Source organism: Mercenaria mercenaria, chromosome 15 (genome assembly GCF_021730395.1).
Source record: "Mercenaria mercenaria strain notata chromosome 15, MADL_Memer_1, whole genome shotgun sequence".
Taxonomy (NCBI): Eukaryota; Metazoa; Mollusca; class Bivalvia; order Venerida; family Veneridae; genus Mercenaria; species Mercenaria mercenaria.
The window spans coordinates 16645386-16661899 of record NC_069375.1 but is presented as its reverse complement, the minus strand read 5'-3'; the positions used below and the strand labels follow the sequence as shown (position 1 = coordinate 16661899).

Sequence of the window (16514 nt, the reverse complement as noted above, 5' to 3'; positions counted from 1 at the left end):
GCTGTGACTGATTTTAAAGAAAAATACTTTTCTATATAACTTATTGTTTTATAAATCATTAAATGAAGGAGTTTATATACATGTAGTATTGTCAAATAGTTTGCTAACTTACCAGAAATACAGAATATATTCCTTCTACACTGAGAACACCACAATCACATGTGCTTAATGGAACAGTTTCTCGCAAAACATGGGTCTTCAATACAGGATGTAATTAATTAAACTTATTAGACCATTACAAGATCATGTTTCAAATTTATTACCAGATCTTTCAACCTGTATCTTTTAGCATAAGTACTGTCTTTTTCCTGTGAACAGGACAAGTTTTCTCAAAAGTCCTGTCTTTTAGTGTAAAAGTCCTGTCTTCAGGACTTTTTTGTAGCCTTGCTAAAAGAATCTCAGGATATCCCAGGATAATCCTGGGATTTCCTGAGAACAGGAAAACCTTTCTGCATGGGTAATGGCTGCAATGGAGAGGATTGTTTTGTATGTTTACTACTGCCTTTCAGCCCTATTATTTGTTAACTCTGACTTTACTAATCTTTCAGCATTAAGGTATAGGTCCATGTTTCGGAGAAAAAAGTTCGCACGTCATCAAATCATAGAAAGAAAGCATCGTTTTACCTGAAAATTTTACGGCGTATAAAACATTTATATTATTCTACAAAACCATTGTCAATTTACTGATATATGTATTGAATTCCGGAAAGGGACTGCATGAAGGGGCCACACTTCTGGACAGTTCAGCAAGTTTAAAAACTCACCATTTTTAGCTCACCTGTCACATAGTGACAAGGTGAGCTTTTGTGATCACGCAGCGTCCGTCGTCCGTCCGTCCGTCCTTCCGTAAACTTTTGCTTGTGACCACTCTAGAGGTCACATTTTTTGTGGGATCTTTATGAAAGTTGGTCAGAATGTTCATCTTGATGATGTCTAGGTCAAGTTCGAAAGCGGGTCACGTGCCGTCAAAAACTAGGTCAGTAGGTCTAAAAATAGAAAAACCTTGTGACCTCTCTAGAGGCCATATATTTCACAAGATCTTCATGAAAATTGGTCAGAATGTTCACCTAGATGATATCTAGGTCAAGTTCGAAACTGGGTCACGTGCCATTAAAAGCTAGGTCAGTAGGTCTAAAAATAGAAAAACCTTGTGACCTCTCTAGAGGCGATATATTTCACAAGATCTTCATGAAAATTGGTCAGAACGCTCACCTTGATGATATCTAGGTCAAGTTTGAAACTGGGTCTCGTGCCGTCAAAAACTAGGTCAGTAGGTCAAATAATAGAAAGACCTTGTGACCTCTCTAAAGGCCATATTTTTCATGGGATCTGTATGAAAGTTGGTCAGAATGTTCATCTTGATGATATCTAGGTCAAGTTTGAAACTGGGTCACTTGCGATCAAAAACTAGGTCAGTAGGTCTAAAAATAGAAAAACCTTGTGACCTCTCTAGAGGCCATATATTTCATGAAATCTTCATGAAAATCGGTCAGAATGTTCACCTTGATGATATCTAGGTTAAGTTCGAAGGTGGGTCACGTGCCATCAAAAACTAGGTCAGCAGGTCAAATAATAGAAAAACCTTGTGACCTCTCTAGAGGCTATATTTTTCATGGGATCTGTATGAAAGTTGGTCTGAATGTTCATCTTGATGATATCTAGGTCAAGTTCGAAAGTGGGTCACATGCCGTCAAAAACTAGGTCAGTAGGTCAAATAATAGAAAAACCTTGTGACCTCTCTAAAGGCCATATATTTCATGGGATCTGTATGAAAGTTGGTCTGAATGTTCATCTTGATTATATCTAGGTCAAGTTCGAAACAGGGTCATGTGCGATCAAAAACTAGGTCAGTAGGTCTAAAAATAGAAAAACCTTGTGACATCTCTCGAGGCCATATTTGTGAATGGATCTTCATGAAAATTGGTCAGAATGTTCATCTTGATGATATCTAGGTCAAGTTTGAAAGTGGGTCACGTGCCTTCAAAAAGTAGGTCAGTAGGTCAAATAAGGAAAAAAACCTTGTGACCTCTCTAGAGGCCATATTTTTCATGGGATCTGTATGAAAGTTGGTCTGAATGTTTATCAACTGGGTCATGTGGGAAGAGGTGAGCAATTCAGGACCATCATGGTCCTCTTGTTTAAAAGCTGTTACACGTCTTCGTTTTGATGCATTTGCAACATCGTGCGAGTGTTTAAACTTTACATAACTAAGTAAAACATCGTTTTTGACGATTGTTTACATTTATTTGTTTACAAATGACATTCTTATTTAAAGGGGGACAACTCATTCAGAATATTTTAAGTATCCAACTCTGTGGGACACAACAGTAAAACATATATTGGACAGATAAGTTGTGTGTCAAGATGCTGTTCATTCGTTCAAAAAATCTATTGTTTTGTGATATACAGCTAAACCTTAAGAGATCTGTTTGTTCCTGAGTAGAGTCTCTGGCACAGGTCTTGGACATTTATAGGTTTGTTTACTATACAGGTTAAGGTAGTTCTGCACGTTCAGATTTTAAATTTTTTTACTGTGTTCATAGAATTTAATTAAACATTGAATTTTAAAACCTCAGAATATACTAAGAAAATTCGTCATAGGATCTCGTGCTTGATTTATTGCTAGACTGATTTGAGAAGTGTAGAGCTCACGCAAGTTTTCATAATGGGATTCTATTTTCACAGTTCTGTATACATTTTTTTACAATGTAGATTGTATTGAATCTATGGTTTGTAATATGGTATAATAAAATTTACAGGATCATGTGCTTGTTTTGAGATTATGCCTACGGTTGAAGAGACCTATGCATAATCCCCCATTTTAAGCTGATTTTAAGATATTATTATGTCTCCTGCCCCCATTGGGGAAGACATATTGTTTTACCACCCTGTCAGTCAGTCTGTCCGTCCATCTGTCTGTTAGTCAGTCACACTTTATTTCCGGTCAGTGACTGAAGATCAGTTTTATCTAGAACCTTTAAACTTCATAGGGTGATGGGGCTTATGGAGTTGATGACCCAGGGCTCTCGCGAGTGGGCAACTTGAGCAAAATAGGCGCTTTGGAACTTCAAACTTAGCTCAAATCTAACTTCAAAGCGTAATGAAAGTCGCCCGATTTTCTTTGACTTCCGCACTCGCTAATTACTACTACCCAGACTATTGACAATTTGCTCGGTGTCATAACAAGTGTTGAAATACACCAATACACGCCGATAACATAATTTAAGCTCCGCCTACTTCAGGTACTTGCAAGATTTTTTTGAGAAGTGTGAAAGCGGATCAAATTATCCGATACACCAGAGTCAATTGTATTCAGCCAATTAGCGCCGTGGTTACGTCTTTGACACTTTGCATTTAATTGTCAGAATGTTTGAGTGCAGAAAACAATGTTTTATAAAGGAACTGCTGATTAACCATGTGATTAATTGGAATGTTGTACACAATTATTTGCTATCTATGACAACATGACAACATGTAATGTATTAACTACGTTAAATTGACTTCCATTGATTTGAATTATGTATTTTTAGTTTACACAGTTTACTTTCAGTTTTATTCGAGTGAGATACTAACATTCACCAAGGTCGTGACTCGGTGTTGAATAAACACTTCACACAGGATATAACCAAAATATACATTTTTTTCTGATTCATTTATAGAAAGTAATGTTTTCCCGATATCCTAAGAGACTTAATTAAGGTTGTCAATGGTGTTGGACTGTATTTGTACTGGTATCTAATGATTTCTGTTACCAAATGCTGGATCAGGTAGTGTTTCTGTCATTATTGCCAGCAGCGTCAAGAAACATGGAAAATCACCACAGCAAGATTTATCAGCATAGAAATATGAACTTAGAATCATTCAACAAAACTTGTGTTACCACAAACAGTATGTTTGTTCTTTGCACTGAAGACTTTGATCCTAAATGATTGCAAACTGATACCTGTTAAGGTAATCCTGCATATCTAACAAACACAGAAGTAATGTCATTAATGTCATTTTATAATCAAGATTACCGGTATGTAGAAATAAATAAATAAATATGTTCACATGTTAAACAATTTTAAATTAGAAGATGCTTCTGTAGAAAAGCACATGTCTCCCCCAAAGCATAGTAGTGATAGGCAAGAAGTCAATAGGGGAAAGGGGCAGACTTAGTCAAAGAGACACTGATGGTTGACTTAGTGACTGAAATGCAGTAGGGATAATCTACTCGGCATGTCCAACCATCCCATGAAGTTTCAATGTTCTGGGTCAAGTGGTTCTCAAGTTATTGATCAGAAACAATTTTACATGTTCTGGCCCCAGTAACCTTGACCTTTGATCGAGTGAACCCAAAATAAGTAGGGGTCATCTACTCTGTAAGTTCTATCACACTATGAAGTTTGAAGGATCTGATTAAATGGTTCTCCAGTTATTGATCGGTTTTCCATGTTCAGGCTCCTGTGACCTTGACCTTTGATCAAGTGCCCACAAAATCATCAGGGTTCAACAACTCAGCATGTACAGTCATCCTATGAAGTTTCAACATTCTGGGTCAAGTTACAGGTTCTCAAGTTTAAGTGACTGATCGGAAACTGTTTTTCATGTTCAGGCCCCTTTGACCTTGACATTTGATGAAGTGACCCTAAAAGCTATAAGGGTCACAGAGGTCTTAAGCTAGGTCCAATTTTTTGGGAGAAGTCACTTCTCCCTCATGCTGATTTAGGGAGAAGTGGGGAGACTTTAGGGAGAAGTGGGAGGACTTTTTCTACCGCAAGGCTGTTGAGTGACTCGAAAGGTGACTGCAATTTTCTTGTTTCTAGATAAAGAACATTGATGTGACTATTCATTTTCTTAGTTAGATCATTTCCCATACAGTGGTAATTGTTTCATTACAAAATTCTGAAAAAAAGTCGTTTTCAGCATTCAAGCCGATGCTGTAAATGTAACCCGCCGAACTTTGGTTTATATTTTGGTTATATCTTGTATGAAGTGTTTATTCAACACCGAGTCACAACCTCGGGGAATGTCAGTATCTCACTCGAATAAAACTGAAAGTAAACTGTGTAAACTAGAAATACATAATTCAAATCAATTCATCAATGGAAGACAATTTAACACACACTGCGGGTCTATGTGCTAATCAAAGAAATGTATAAAGATAAAGTAAGATTTGTGATGTTTATTGTTTGAGAGCGATTAGCAGTTTTGCAAAATTGAAACCGGTTTCACCTTGTAATCGAATGGGATCCGATTAACCGAGTAATCGTCCCAGTCCTAAAATCTATGCAGTATGTATTGCAAAACATATTGATCAATATTCAGTACGTATTGGCAATATAATACAGCAGATTGTAGAAAAATCTTCAAACATCATCTCCTAAATCTATGGTCCAATTTTGAAATAATTTCACACAAACGATTCTTACGTCACCCTCTACCAAGATTATTCAAATTACATTGACTTGTCAAAAAACATGGCCGCCAGAGGGTGTGGTCACTCTTCCCTGTTTATATATGTATATAGTGGAAACTTTAAAAATCTTCTTGTGTGAAGCTACTAGCCCGATTTTAAAATAATTTTACACAAATGGTTCTTGTGTTATCCTCTACCAAGATTATTCAAATTATTCCAATTCGTCAAAAAAAAAAGCATCGCTGCTAGGGGGCGTTGTCACTTTTCCCTTTATGTATACCATACTTGTCCAAATTATTGCCCTAAGGTCAAAAGATGGCCACACCCCAGTGTCTGGCATGTACTTACTATATATTTTACAGTCTTCGTCGTAACTGGGTTGCCCGAAGTCCGGGACAAGTTGATCCTGTTTCGGGCAAGCCAAAGTTTTCAGGTGGTTGCCCGAACGGACAAGTGCTTTTTCCGAAATTTAAATCCTTTAATTTTCACAATAATTACAAAAAAGAATTTCATGAATCTGAAATGAACATCCTAAATACTAGCTTTCGTATATTTATGCATGAATTGATGACCACATTTGCAACATATAAAGTTGCTTTACAAAACTCAGAAATTACATCCCTATGACTGGAGTTTACCCGCGAATCGTAAAGATATCAAAACGTCATGCCAGTAATTTTCCATTCCTCGAGCACGTGCGACCTATCGTATAGCCGTTACTTTTGTTTATCGACACGTACACAAAAAACGCGTGTGGTGCATTAATTTTTTAATATAATCGCTTCAAATTTTCAACACTGCTTGAGAAGTAATACAGTTTGAATTCTAAAACAATTTTAATAAGATATCGACAGAAATGTAGGCAAAATTCTATAAAAACGATCGAAGTTTCATACAATTATTTGTAAAATTTCAAACAGCGCGATCTTAATTATTTATTTATTTCTAAAAGTAAATAAATAATACATACTATGGTCATAAAATTCAGACTTTTGACAAGAAAGTACAAAAAACAGAATTAAAAAATCTTAAATAATGAAAAAGCGGCAGCAATTTAAATACATCGAGTAAAACGTTTTTTGGCAAACAGATTTCTGCAAGTGCGGCAGAATAGGTTACGTGACCTCGTGAACGTAAATAAAAAATTGTTTTAAAATAAAGCAGTCTGATGTCGCTGTGGTTTTTAATAAGTTTAATAAGTAAATGAATCTTTGTACATGTCTTTTTTGACTCCACACTATGTCAGATATTCTTTTCAAACAATAACATAAATTCCTTGAGGGCAAATAGGTCACAGAGTGTAGGATATCTACTATTATTGTTTGACACATTTACCTGTCAGTTTATATGGGATATTGCACATTCGCTTTTAAAAAAATTTAAAAAAGATACCTTTTTACTGATTTCTTCTCAGCAATTTAAAGAACCGAGGCCGTACGATCAGACAGTGAAATGGCGCGAAAACATGACGTAATGCCATGACAATCTCGGGCAACTATACCGCTTTGATCTCCACTTCAAATGCCATGATACCGACACACTTCTTTTAGCTCTTTGAGGGGGTTTTAATTGATGATGAAAACAAGGCCAATTACTTGTTTATCAACAGAATAATTACCGGTTAATGTTTGTTTTTTTCGCTTTAAACACGGGTGGGTTGATGATTATTGTGTCCATATTTTTTGGACACGTCGCCCCGGACTGTGATATTTACTTGATAATAATGATTCAACTTTTTTTGGCCATGCCACCAGAAACACAACAATTTTTTTGGGGGGGGGCGCCTAACCAGGCTGATCCATTATTGCAGTTAAATTTGAACAACTACACTATATTTTAAAGGCCCTGGATTAAAAAAGTAAGTTTTAGAAGGGTAGTGTAAATTTGAACCCCACACCTGGCATATAACTAGATACTGGTATAGGTTTTACTTTTTTTCTACAGTTTTCTCCCATAATTTTTGTTGGCTATAGTTACTTGAATATTGCAACATGGTTATCCACTTATGTTGGCTTAGCCTGCCCATCAATAGTGTGGGTAGGTTAGTTGACTACCATTTAAATAACTGAATGTTGAATTAAGCATAAACCAAAATACATCATATTTATAAACAAAATGATTTCAGGCAAGTAAAAATGTTTTCGGGCAAGTGGTTTTCTTAACTTACTTGCCCGAAAGGACAAGTGCTGAAAAAAAATTAAGGCGAAGACTGATTTTATATTAGAAACTTTGAAAATCTTCTCTGAATCAATAATTGCTAGAAACTTGATATTTGGGGTGTGAGATCAGATTTGCAATGTCTACCGTAATTTTTCAAATTATTGACCTAGGTTTAAAAGTGTGTGTGACATGAATGTAATATAGGTTAAAATAGAAGAAACCTAACTCTGTACTTACACAAGCACACTTGAAGCCTTGTAAACAGGTGAGTGCTTTAGGGGCAATGGCCCTCTTGTTAATATAATAGAGCTATATGTCTATAAAAATAAGTTAGTTTGAGAAACTGGATCTTGTTATATCACTGTGCATCTATAAACTGTCAATTTACTTTTTACTGGTGAAGAAGTCACTACATAAGCAATTTGATTTTTGACAAATAGCCCTCCACACTAACACCTTTCAAGCTTTTGAAAGTGAGTTATACATTCAGGAAATGCATATATTTCTGCTTTAAGTTACAAATTTTGATCAACAACTAATTATGTGTGGCCTTTATTATGCCCCCCTTTGAAGAAGGAGGGGTTTATTGTTTTGCAGATGTCTGTCGGCCGGTCAGTCTGTCGGTCGGTCGGTCTGTATGTAGACCAATCCGTTTCCGGATGATAACTGTAGAACGCTTGGGCCTTGGATCATGAAAGTTGATAGGAAGGTTGGTTATCACCTGCAGATGACCCCTATTGATTTTGAGATCTGTATGTCAAAGGTCAAGGTCACAGTGACCCTGAACAGTTAAACGGTTTCCAGGTGATAAATCAAGAACGCCTAGGCCTAGGATCAAAAAAATTGATAGGGAGGTTGATCATGACCAGCAGATGACCCTTACTGATTTTGAGGTCAGTATGTCAAAGTTCAAGGTCACAGTGACCCGGAACAGTTAAACGGTTTCCGGATGATAACTCAAGATTGCTTGGGCCTAGGATCGTGAAATTTGATAGGGAGGTTGGTCATGACCAGCAGATGCCCCCTATTGATTTTGAGGTCAGTATGTCAAAGGTCAAGGTCACAGTGACCAAGAACAGTAAAACGGTTTCCGGGCCATATCTCAAGAATGCTAAGGCCTAGGATCAGGAAAATTGATAGGGAGATTGATCATGACCAGCAGATGACCCCTATTGATTTTGAGATCATTTGGTCAAAGGTCAAGGTCACAGTGACCCGGAACATTTAAACCGTTTCCAGATGATAACTTGAGAACCCTTGGGCCTAGGATCATGAAACTTGATAGGGAGGTTGGTCATGACCTGTAGATGACCCCTATAGATTTTGAGGTCTGTAGGCTTAAGGTCAAGGTCACATTGACCCGGAACAGTTAAACCCTTTCTGGACGATACCTTGAGAACGCTTGGGCCCAGGATCACTAAACTTAATAGGGAGGTTGATCATGACAGCAGATGACCCCTGTTGATTTTGAGGTCAGTAGGTCAAAGGTCAATGTCACATTGAACCAAAACAGTAGAACTTTTGTTTACAGTGAGCAAATAATTTCTGTTCCTTGTGCAATTACTGAATGCATCAAGGGGGGCATTTCGTGTTCGACCAGCTCTTGTTATACTAGGTCTCTAAGATTCCTTTTTTCTTTAAGGGGACACATATTGCTACATTCACAGTTCATACAGAAATGCGGAAGGGGTGCATATTCAAGAAATCGATGGTTGGAAAATAAAAAACATATTCCTAAACTGATATAATACTGATGGACACCTGTAATATTCAGTATTTTGTGGGTAAGGATGTGGTACTATGAATGTAATAGGAAAACAGAGGTCTCTGTGAAAGTACATTCAACACAAAATATTAAGCTTTTGTATAAGGAAAAAACAGGTTTTTTACAATAACAGTGTTCCAAATAATGTTGAAGGGATGAGATTTTCTTTCTAACACACCAGGTTTGCTTAAACATGTAAAAATTTAATGCCATGTCATTTCAGCTCGGGATGGACACCATATTTCTCATTGATAAAAATGTAAACAAAAAAAATCAGAGTGGGATTAGCATTGCAAGGGCATAACATGACATTCTTACACAATGAATACCTTAGAACAGATATCTAAGATGCTACACAGGTCAGGCGGGTTAAATGCATAATGGCGATCACTTGAAATTCATCTTGAAAAGGTGGTTAATTTTAGTTTATTTACATGGTTTTTAATTTTCCCACAACTTCTCGGCGATTCACTGCAATTGTATTACTGCGCTGGACGAAAGGTAACTCTAATAAACAACGGGAGACAACTTAGGTGTTAGCACGTGTACGATTTTTAAAAAAACATGTCGATGATTATAATTTCTTATCAAATAATGAATCCTATTCAGATATTCGTCTTTAATATTAGAAAATTATTAATTTCTGTGGACATTTGTCAAAAAATATTACTTACATTGGACTACTTTGCGCATCAAACTGGTTTCCGCTTCAGTTGTGAGGCACTTCCGTTATACTTTTTCACAACAATAACAAAACATAAAATGAATCAATAAAGTCACTTATAAACCGACTGCTACTTAAATCAGTGTAAGTAAAGTTGTTGTTACAACATTATACATGTACGTTACGTTATGAGATAAAGTTTATCTTGAACTGCATAATCCATTAATTACGTCTAGATGATATTGCATTTACAACTTATTTCACCCCATTTTTTTACGTGAATGACAGCATTCTCGTGCAACTCGTGCAAACAGAATTATGAAAAGTATGGTGGAGAATTCAAGGACAAATTATAAATGACATTAAAGTGAGGATAACTGTATATTCGTCCAGTTTTGATCATTGACATGCCTGCTGTGTATTAGTAACTTTTGTGAACAAGATATGAATGTTACTTTTGCACATATACACATTGATTGGACCTCTCAACCAAATTTCATACCTTATTTTAGGGATTTTTAAGACAATACATTTTCAAAAGTTTGTTGAATGTGTTTTGATATTTAAGTGCATTGTAGTTCATGAATACCAAGTTAAAAATTAATAATGGCAACATTTCTAGGCCCTTATTGTAAGCCACTAGACTTCTGTAACGATAAATGTTTAATGTATTAAGGGGAATATACTCTTTTAGTTTTGGAATGTGGCATTCCTTGACCACCGTATCTTTTCTTATGCACTACTTTGTAAACAAACTAAATAATGTGTTTTAGCTTACATATGCGAAATGAAAAGCAAGACAGTGACCATATTTCACATTCTTTCTTTAAATTAGAATCTGTAGGACATTGATAAATGTTTGGACAAGGTGAAGCACTATTATTTTCGCACCAAAAAGTCTTAATTGTTGACTTTGAATGTACACAAGAAGTCTTATGTAATTCAACAATAACTTTCTTGTTTCAGTTTTCTCATTTTTATTTTAGTGAGCAATCCTTTGTGTACTTATAACAGTTGAAACAGTATCCATTTCATGTACCAAAACCTTGTACTTTTTTGCAGGTAAATTTTATCATACCCCACCCACTTTTTTCTAATTTCAAAGTATGCGTCCCCTTAACTACTAAAATTGCTAAAATTACAACATCAGTATATGGTAACACTGCATATCAAAGTTTTGCTGTAAATGTAAACAGTATAAATGGAATCCCCCACACAAATTAGGAAGCACTTGCACGCGAAATGGAAAATTACTCGCGTGACATATGGATTTCATTTCATTTATTCGCTGCTAATTTCCAACCATTTCGCAAATAAAAATAAATTGCCAATGAAAAATGGAATTTCTTTAAATCACATGCTTGATTTACATGAAATGTCATGCTTGTCTGCAGGTGTCTTAGAACTCAGCTGCCTAAACAAACAAGGAGTAGAAGTATGCTGTGACTGTTCTAGGATATACATGGCCAGAAGAGGTTACAAAAATATACTTTTCTTTTTAATTTTACGAAAGTGATGAAAAATGAGTTTTTAATTTTGTTTTAAGCTTGAAGGAGCGTGACTGAATTTATAGATACACAGAGAAAGTCAAACACGATAATTTCAGGTCTTTCCAAGACCATCCCATAAAAGCCAAGCTAGATGGCTACACAAAGAATCGGCTCAAACATAGGAGCTTCGTACATGAGGCAAAGAAACTCAACCGAGAGTTCAAAACTGAGCTGAGCATACCAACGACTCCCCTAGGTAGTGCAGACATCATAAACCCACTAACGAATGATCTGTCCTCAGTGACTGTGAGACTTTCTGTTCCTCGTCTTGACCGCGAGAAGCAAGAGGATGAAGGCATTCGGAAGAGCCTCACACTTGCTATGATCAATGAAGACTATCCTTCGGAATTATGGACTCATGTCTATACAGACGGATCAGCCACATGCGCCGTCAAAGATGGAGGAGCAGGAGTTTTCATTCAATACCCATCTGGCAAGAGAGAAACGCTACATGCAGCCACAGGAAAACTCTGCAGCAATTACAAGGCAGAGACTGAAGCACTCATGAAGGCCGTCTCAATGGTTCAAGACTCGGCAGAAGAAAGCTCCTCAGTCGTCTTTCTCACAGATGCACTGTCTGTCATGGAAGCTCTGATTAACAATAAAGCTCCGCAGCTAGCCAGGAGAATGCAGAGCCTGAGAATACCCTGCAAAGTAGCACTTCAGTGGATTCCATCCCATTGTGGACTTGCAGGCAATGAAGAGGCAGACAAACTGGCTAAGCTAGGAGCTCAGTCAGAACAACCAACAGAACCTGTGAGTTACAAGGAGAAAGTCACCATCATCAAAGCACTAACGAGACCAAGGATGGAGAAAGATGCTTTTCATCTCCTTGATCGGTCTGAACAAGTGATGATGGTCAGGCTCCGCTCAGGACACAACAAGCTCAATGCTCACATGTACAAGAAATACAGACTGACATCATCGCCAACTTGTCCATGTGGTGAAGAAGATCAGACTGCGGAGCATATACTTCAGAGATGTAAAAGGCATGACCAGGAGCGAGCTGCGACTTGGCTGATAGATACCTCAATCCACCAGAAACTGTATGGAGGCATTGAGGATCTTAGGCAAACCACAAGTTTCATCGAGGCTACTGGTCTGACAGTGTAGATGCGAACGACAAGAAGAAGAAGAAGAATTGCATTTACTTTTACTGTAAAATAATTTCTCTACTTTTCCAGCTATAATGAAAGAAGTTATCATGTTTTACACCTTATACTCAAGAAACATATAAAAATTAGTCTTTTTAAAAGGTTATTTGCTAAATAATGTATTCAGCAGTGTGTAAATCATAAATGTCATGACATAAGCACACTAAAATGGCTGCCTCCATTATCAGCCATTTTCTTAAATTTCAAACTGCCATATCTTTTTCAATAGTTGCCCGATTTTAAAAATTCTTACAGCGTTATGAAAGGCTTGGTGATGGCTTTCATATGAAACAGACTTTCCTTACCCTTCAAGTGAGACTTTTCAGAAATTATTTTTGTGTCAAAAAATGAATACAAATAAGCGAGTTGTACCTTAAGAGCATCAGTAAGTTGATTTCTAACATCACTGACCATGTTTAAAGAAGAAAAAGTGCAGTTTTGCAACTTTTTGTCAAAAAGTTGAAAAAAAGTTCTCCAAGGCAATAAAAACATTTAGGGTCGGTCGGGATACCAGAAACAAACTTCTTTTTTTTATGCCTAAACAGAAGTTTCCACCACTCCAACACATTTGTTAACTCTACAAACAGGTTGTTTCCCTTGAATGAAGAGGTTTACATAACATTATCTTTCCTTTTAAAAAGAAATGACAGCAGAGTCTCCCAAACTTGCACTGCACACACTTTTAATTAGGTATATTTCATCATTAGTTAAAGGTGGCATTCTGTCTAATTATATATATATAGCTGAATATTTGTGGAACACATTATTTGGCCTCATTAATTTGATGAAATACAAAGTAAATGGAGTGAAAGAATTTTCCTCCTGTGGACAATTACAGCTTATGCTGTTTAAGCTATTGTGTCTGTGACATACAGTTAGATACAGGTTATAGATTATGGGAAGCTTGTTCAGTGGATCATCATTATACCAGAGATAGTGAGTACACACAGGGAATTATTGGATATATTTGTGACGATGTTGTTAGTTTCTCTTCTGGCCTGCATATTTCCCAGCGAATACTGTGTTTTTTATGTGTTGTCTCATTGTGAATTATTTATAAACATTCTCAAGTGTTTTCTGGTAATAAGGCGAGGTGAAAATCATTTTGTTAGCAGATAAAGTGTTGTATAAATAAAGAGTTAGCAATGTAATGTTTAGCCAGGAAATCTATAATTTGTGATAGTACTTCATACTGGATGTATATTTACATGTTCAGTTTATTCAGAGAGGAATTTTTGAAAAAAAACTACAGCCTTTTCTTCTCAGTTTTGGAATTTAGCTTGAAATTATTTTTAGTTGACCAGGAGATTCAATGGTAAGGCCATGCATTTTCATACTACATGTGTTTTGGTCCAATTCAGATGGTATAGATCTGTCTCATCACTCTGAGTCAGTATCTTACCCCCACAAACTCTTCAGATATGCTCATGAATTTGCTACAGGTATGACTCTTGCCCTATTTAAAGTACTGCATTCACACTTCAAAGGTGTCCCCTGACTCACTATAGCTCTGTTCATCCTCTCCACAACAGTATATTTATCAGTCTCAATATAGGTTTGTCTGACACTGTCTATATCTGCATCACCCTGTGCATAGGTCTCCCATCCCTGTAGTTACCATTATGTTTGCCTCTCACCCTTTTGGAAAGGCTTCTATGTAGGTTTGCCTTTCACACTCTCAGTATATCACCCTCCATGTAGGTAAATTTGCCTTTCACACTCTCAGTATATCACCCTGCATGTAGGTTTGCCTTTCACTGTCTCTATATATCACCCTTCATGTAGATTTACCTTACACTACCTCCTATATATCACCCTCCATGTAGGTTTGCCTTTCACCATCTCTATATGTCACCCTCCATGTAGCTTTGCCTTTCTCTGTCTCTATATAGCACCCTCCATGTATGGTTACCTTTCACCCTCTCTATATATCACCCTCCATGTAGGTTTACCTTTCACTGTCTCTATATATGACACCCTCCATGTAGGTTTGCCTTTCACCAGGCCCTCTCTATATATTACCCTCTATGTAGGTTTGCCTTTCACCCTCTCTGTGTATCACCCTCCATGTAGGTTTGCCTTTAACTGTCTCTGTATAGCACCCTCCATGTATGGTAACTTTTCACCCTCTGTATATCACCCTCCATGTAGGTTTGCCTTTCACTGTCTCTTTATAGCACCCTCCATGTATGGTAACCTTTCACCCTCTTTATATATCACCCTCCATGTAGGTTTGCTTTTCACCCTCTCTATCTTTGACTCTCTCCATGTAGGTATGCCTTTCACCCTCTCTATATATCACCCTCTATTTAGGTTTGCCTATATCACCCTAAATGTATGTTTGCCTTTCACTGTCTCTATAGAGCACCCTCCATGTATGGATACCTTTCACAGTCTCTATATATCACCCTCATGTAGGTTTGCCTTTAACCATCAGTATAATTATATCATACTCCATATAGGTTTGCCTTTCACCCTCTATGTAGGTTTGCCTTTCACCTTCTCTGTATATCACCCTCCATGTATGGTTACTTTTCACTGTCTACCCTCCTTGTAGGTTTGCCTTTGACCCTCTCTGTATATTACCTTTTCTCTATATATATATCAACTAGTTAGGGTTGCCCATCCCCCTCTTTATAATTTCACTCTCTTTATAGGTTTTCCTTGCTCTATGTAACACCAGCTAATATAGATGTGCCCCTCGCCCCTTCTTAGTGTGTACAGCTTTGCTCCTTGCAGTCCCAACACCTCTGCTTAGTCCCACTGGTTTGCTAGTTACATGTCTTTTAATAGATAATGACTTCTCTGGCACTAAAGCTTGTTTTCCTGTGTGTATACCAATACAATAGAGATGATGAGGATATTTTGATGTTTGATTGTTTTTTGTTCCACATATCTTCTCATAGTTACCTTCATACATACACTGTGTTGCAATCAATACAATCTGCTATTGGAAAGTCTCTCCAGGATGGATATAATTGAAAGATAACATGCTTTTATTGCATTTTGTTACATGCTTTTAATAAGACCATTTACAAGATATTTCACTGTTTGACAAATGTTCTATTAATGGATGATGTTTCTAGAGAACTTGTGTGGCTATGATGTCACATATATAGGCAGAACATTCCAGACACCACAATGCTTGATTGACTTAATAGTATTTACCGGACCTTACAATGATGTGCTGTGTGTGTGTGTGTGTGTGTGTGTGTGTGTGTGTATGTGGGGAGGGGTCACTACTGTTAGTTTAAAACAGGGTTCCCACACTTCCTGGAAAACTGGAAAAGTCCTTGAATTTTTCATTTCACTTTCAAGGCCTTGAAACTTGAAAGTACTTTAATTTTAAAGAAAGAGCAAAAAACCTGGAAAAAGTCAGGAATTTTGTTCTTTCTGTATGCTCACAATATTGCCAGTGTACATAAAAAGCAAACATATTTAAATAGAGAAACACTGGCATTGCTATCCCTGTTCTTGAAAAATTTGCGTCTTCAACTCTTCACATCAGCTAGATTTTAGTGGTGTTACACCTACATAGTCTATACGGAGTTGTCTTTCTTTGTAAAGTGCCTGGTGATTAAGATGAAAGAAAAATATGGCACAATTTGAAAAATGGTTTCTTTCCTACAAAGAAAAGAAATTGGCAAAGCTAGTGTAAAATACCACCTCAAAAGTCAGGAAATTGACAATAAATCAGTATCACAAGGTAAAGTGATGCTTATCAGCACAAGAAGTCAAGGCAATATCCGGTTATCTTCCCCTCTACGGAATGAAGTATATTACGGAATGAAGTATATTATATCCACCTCAATCCCCGACCACC

The 16514-nt window shown here is 36.9% G+C and overlaps 1 protein-coding gene across 3 annotated transcripts in view; it reads left to right on the top strand.

Annotated features, from left to right (window-relative positions):
* Positions 1–16514, top strand: part of LOC123545749 (uncharacterized) — a 97509-nt gene that overhangs the window by 26455 nt on the left and 54540 nt on the right. Inside the window, exon 1 of one of the 3 annotated variants that reach the window (XM_045332085.2) lies at positions 13479–13627. The exons of 1 other annotated variant lie outside the window; for it this stretch is intronic. The gene's annotated coding sequence lies outside the window, so the exon portion shown is untranslated. Of the gene's footprint in view, positions 1–13478; positions 13628–13682; positions 14007–16514 lie in introns of those variants that run through there. One more of the 3 variants, XM_045332073.2, reaches the window with a different exon arrangement.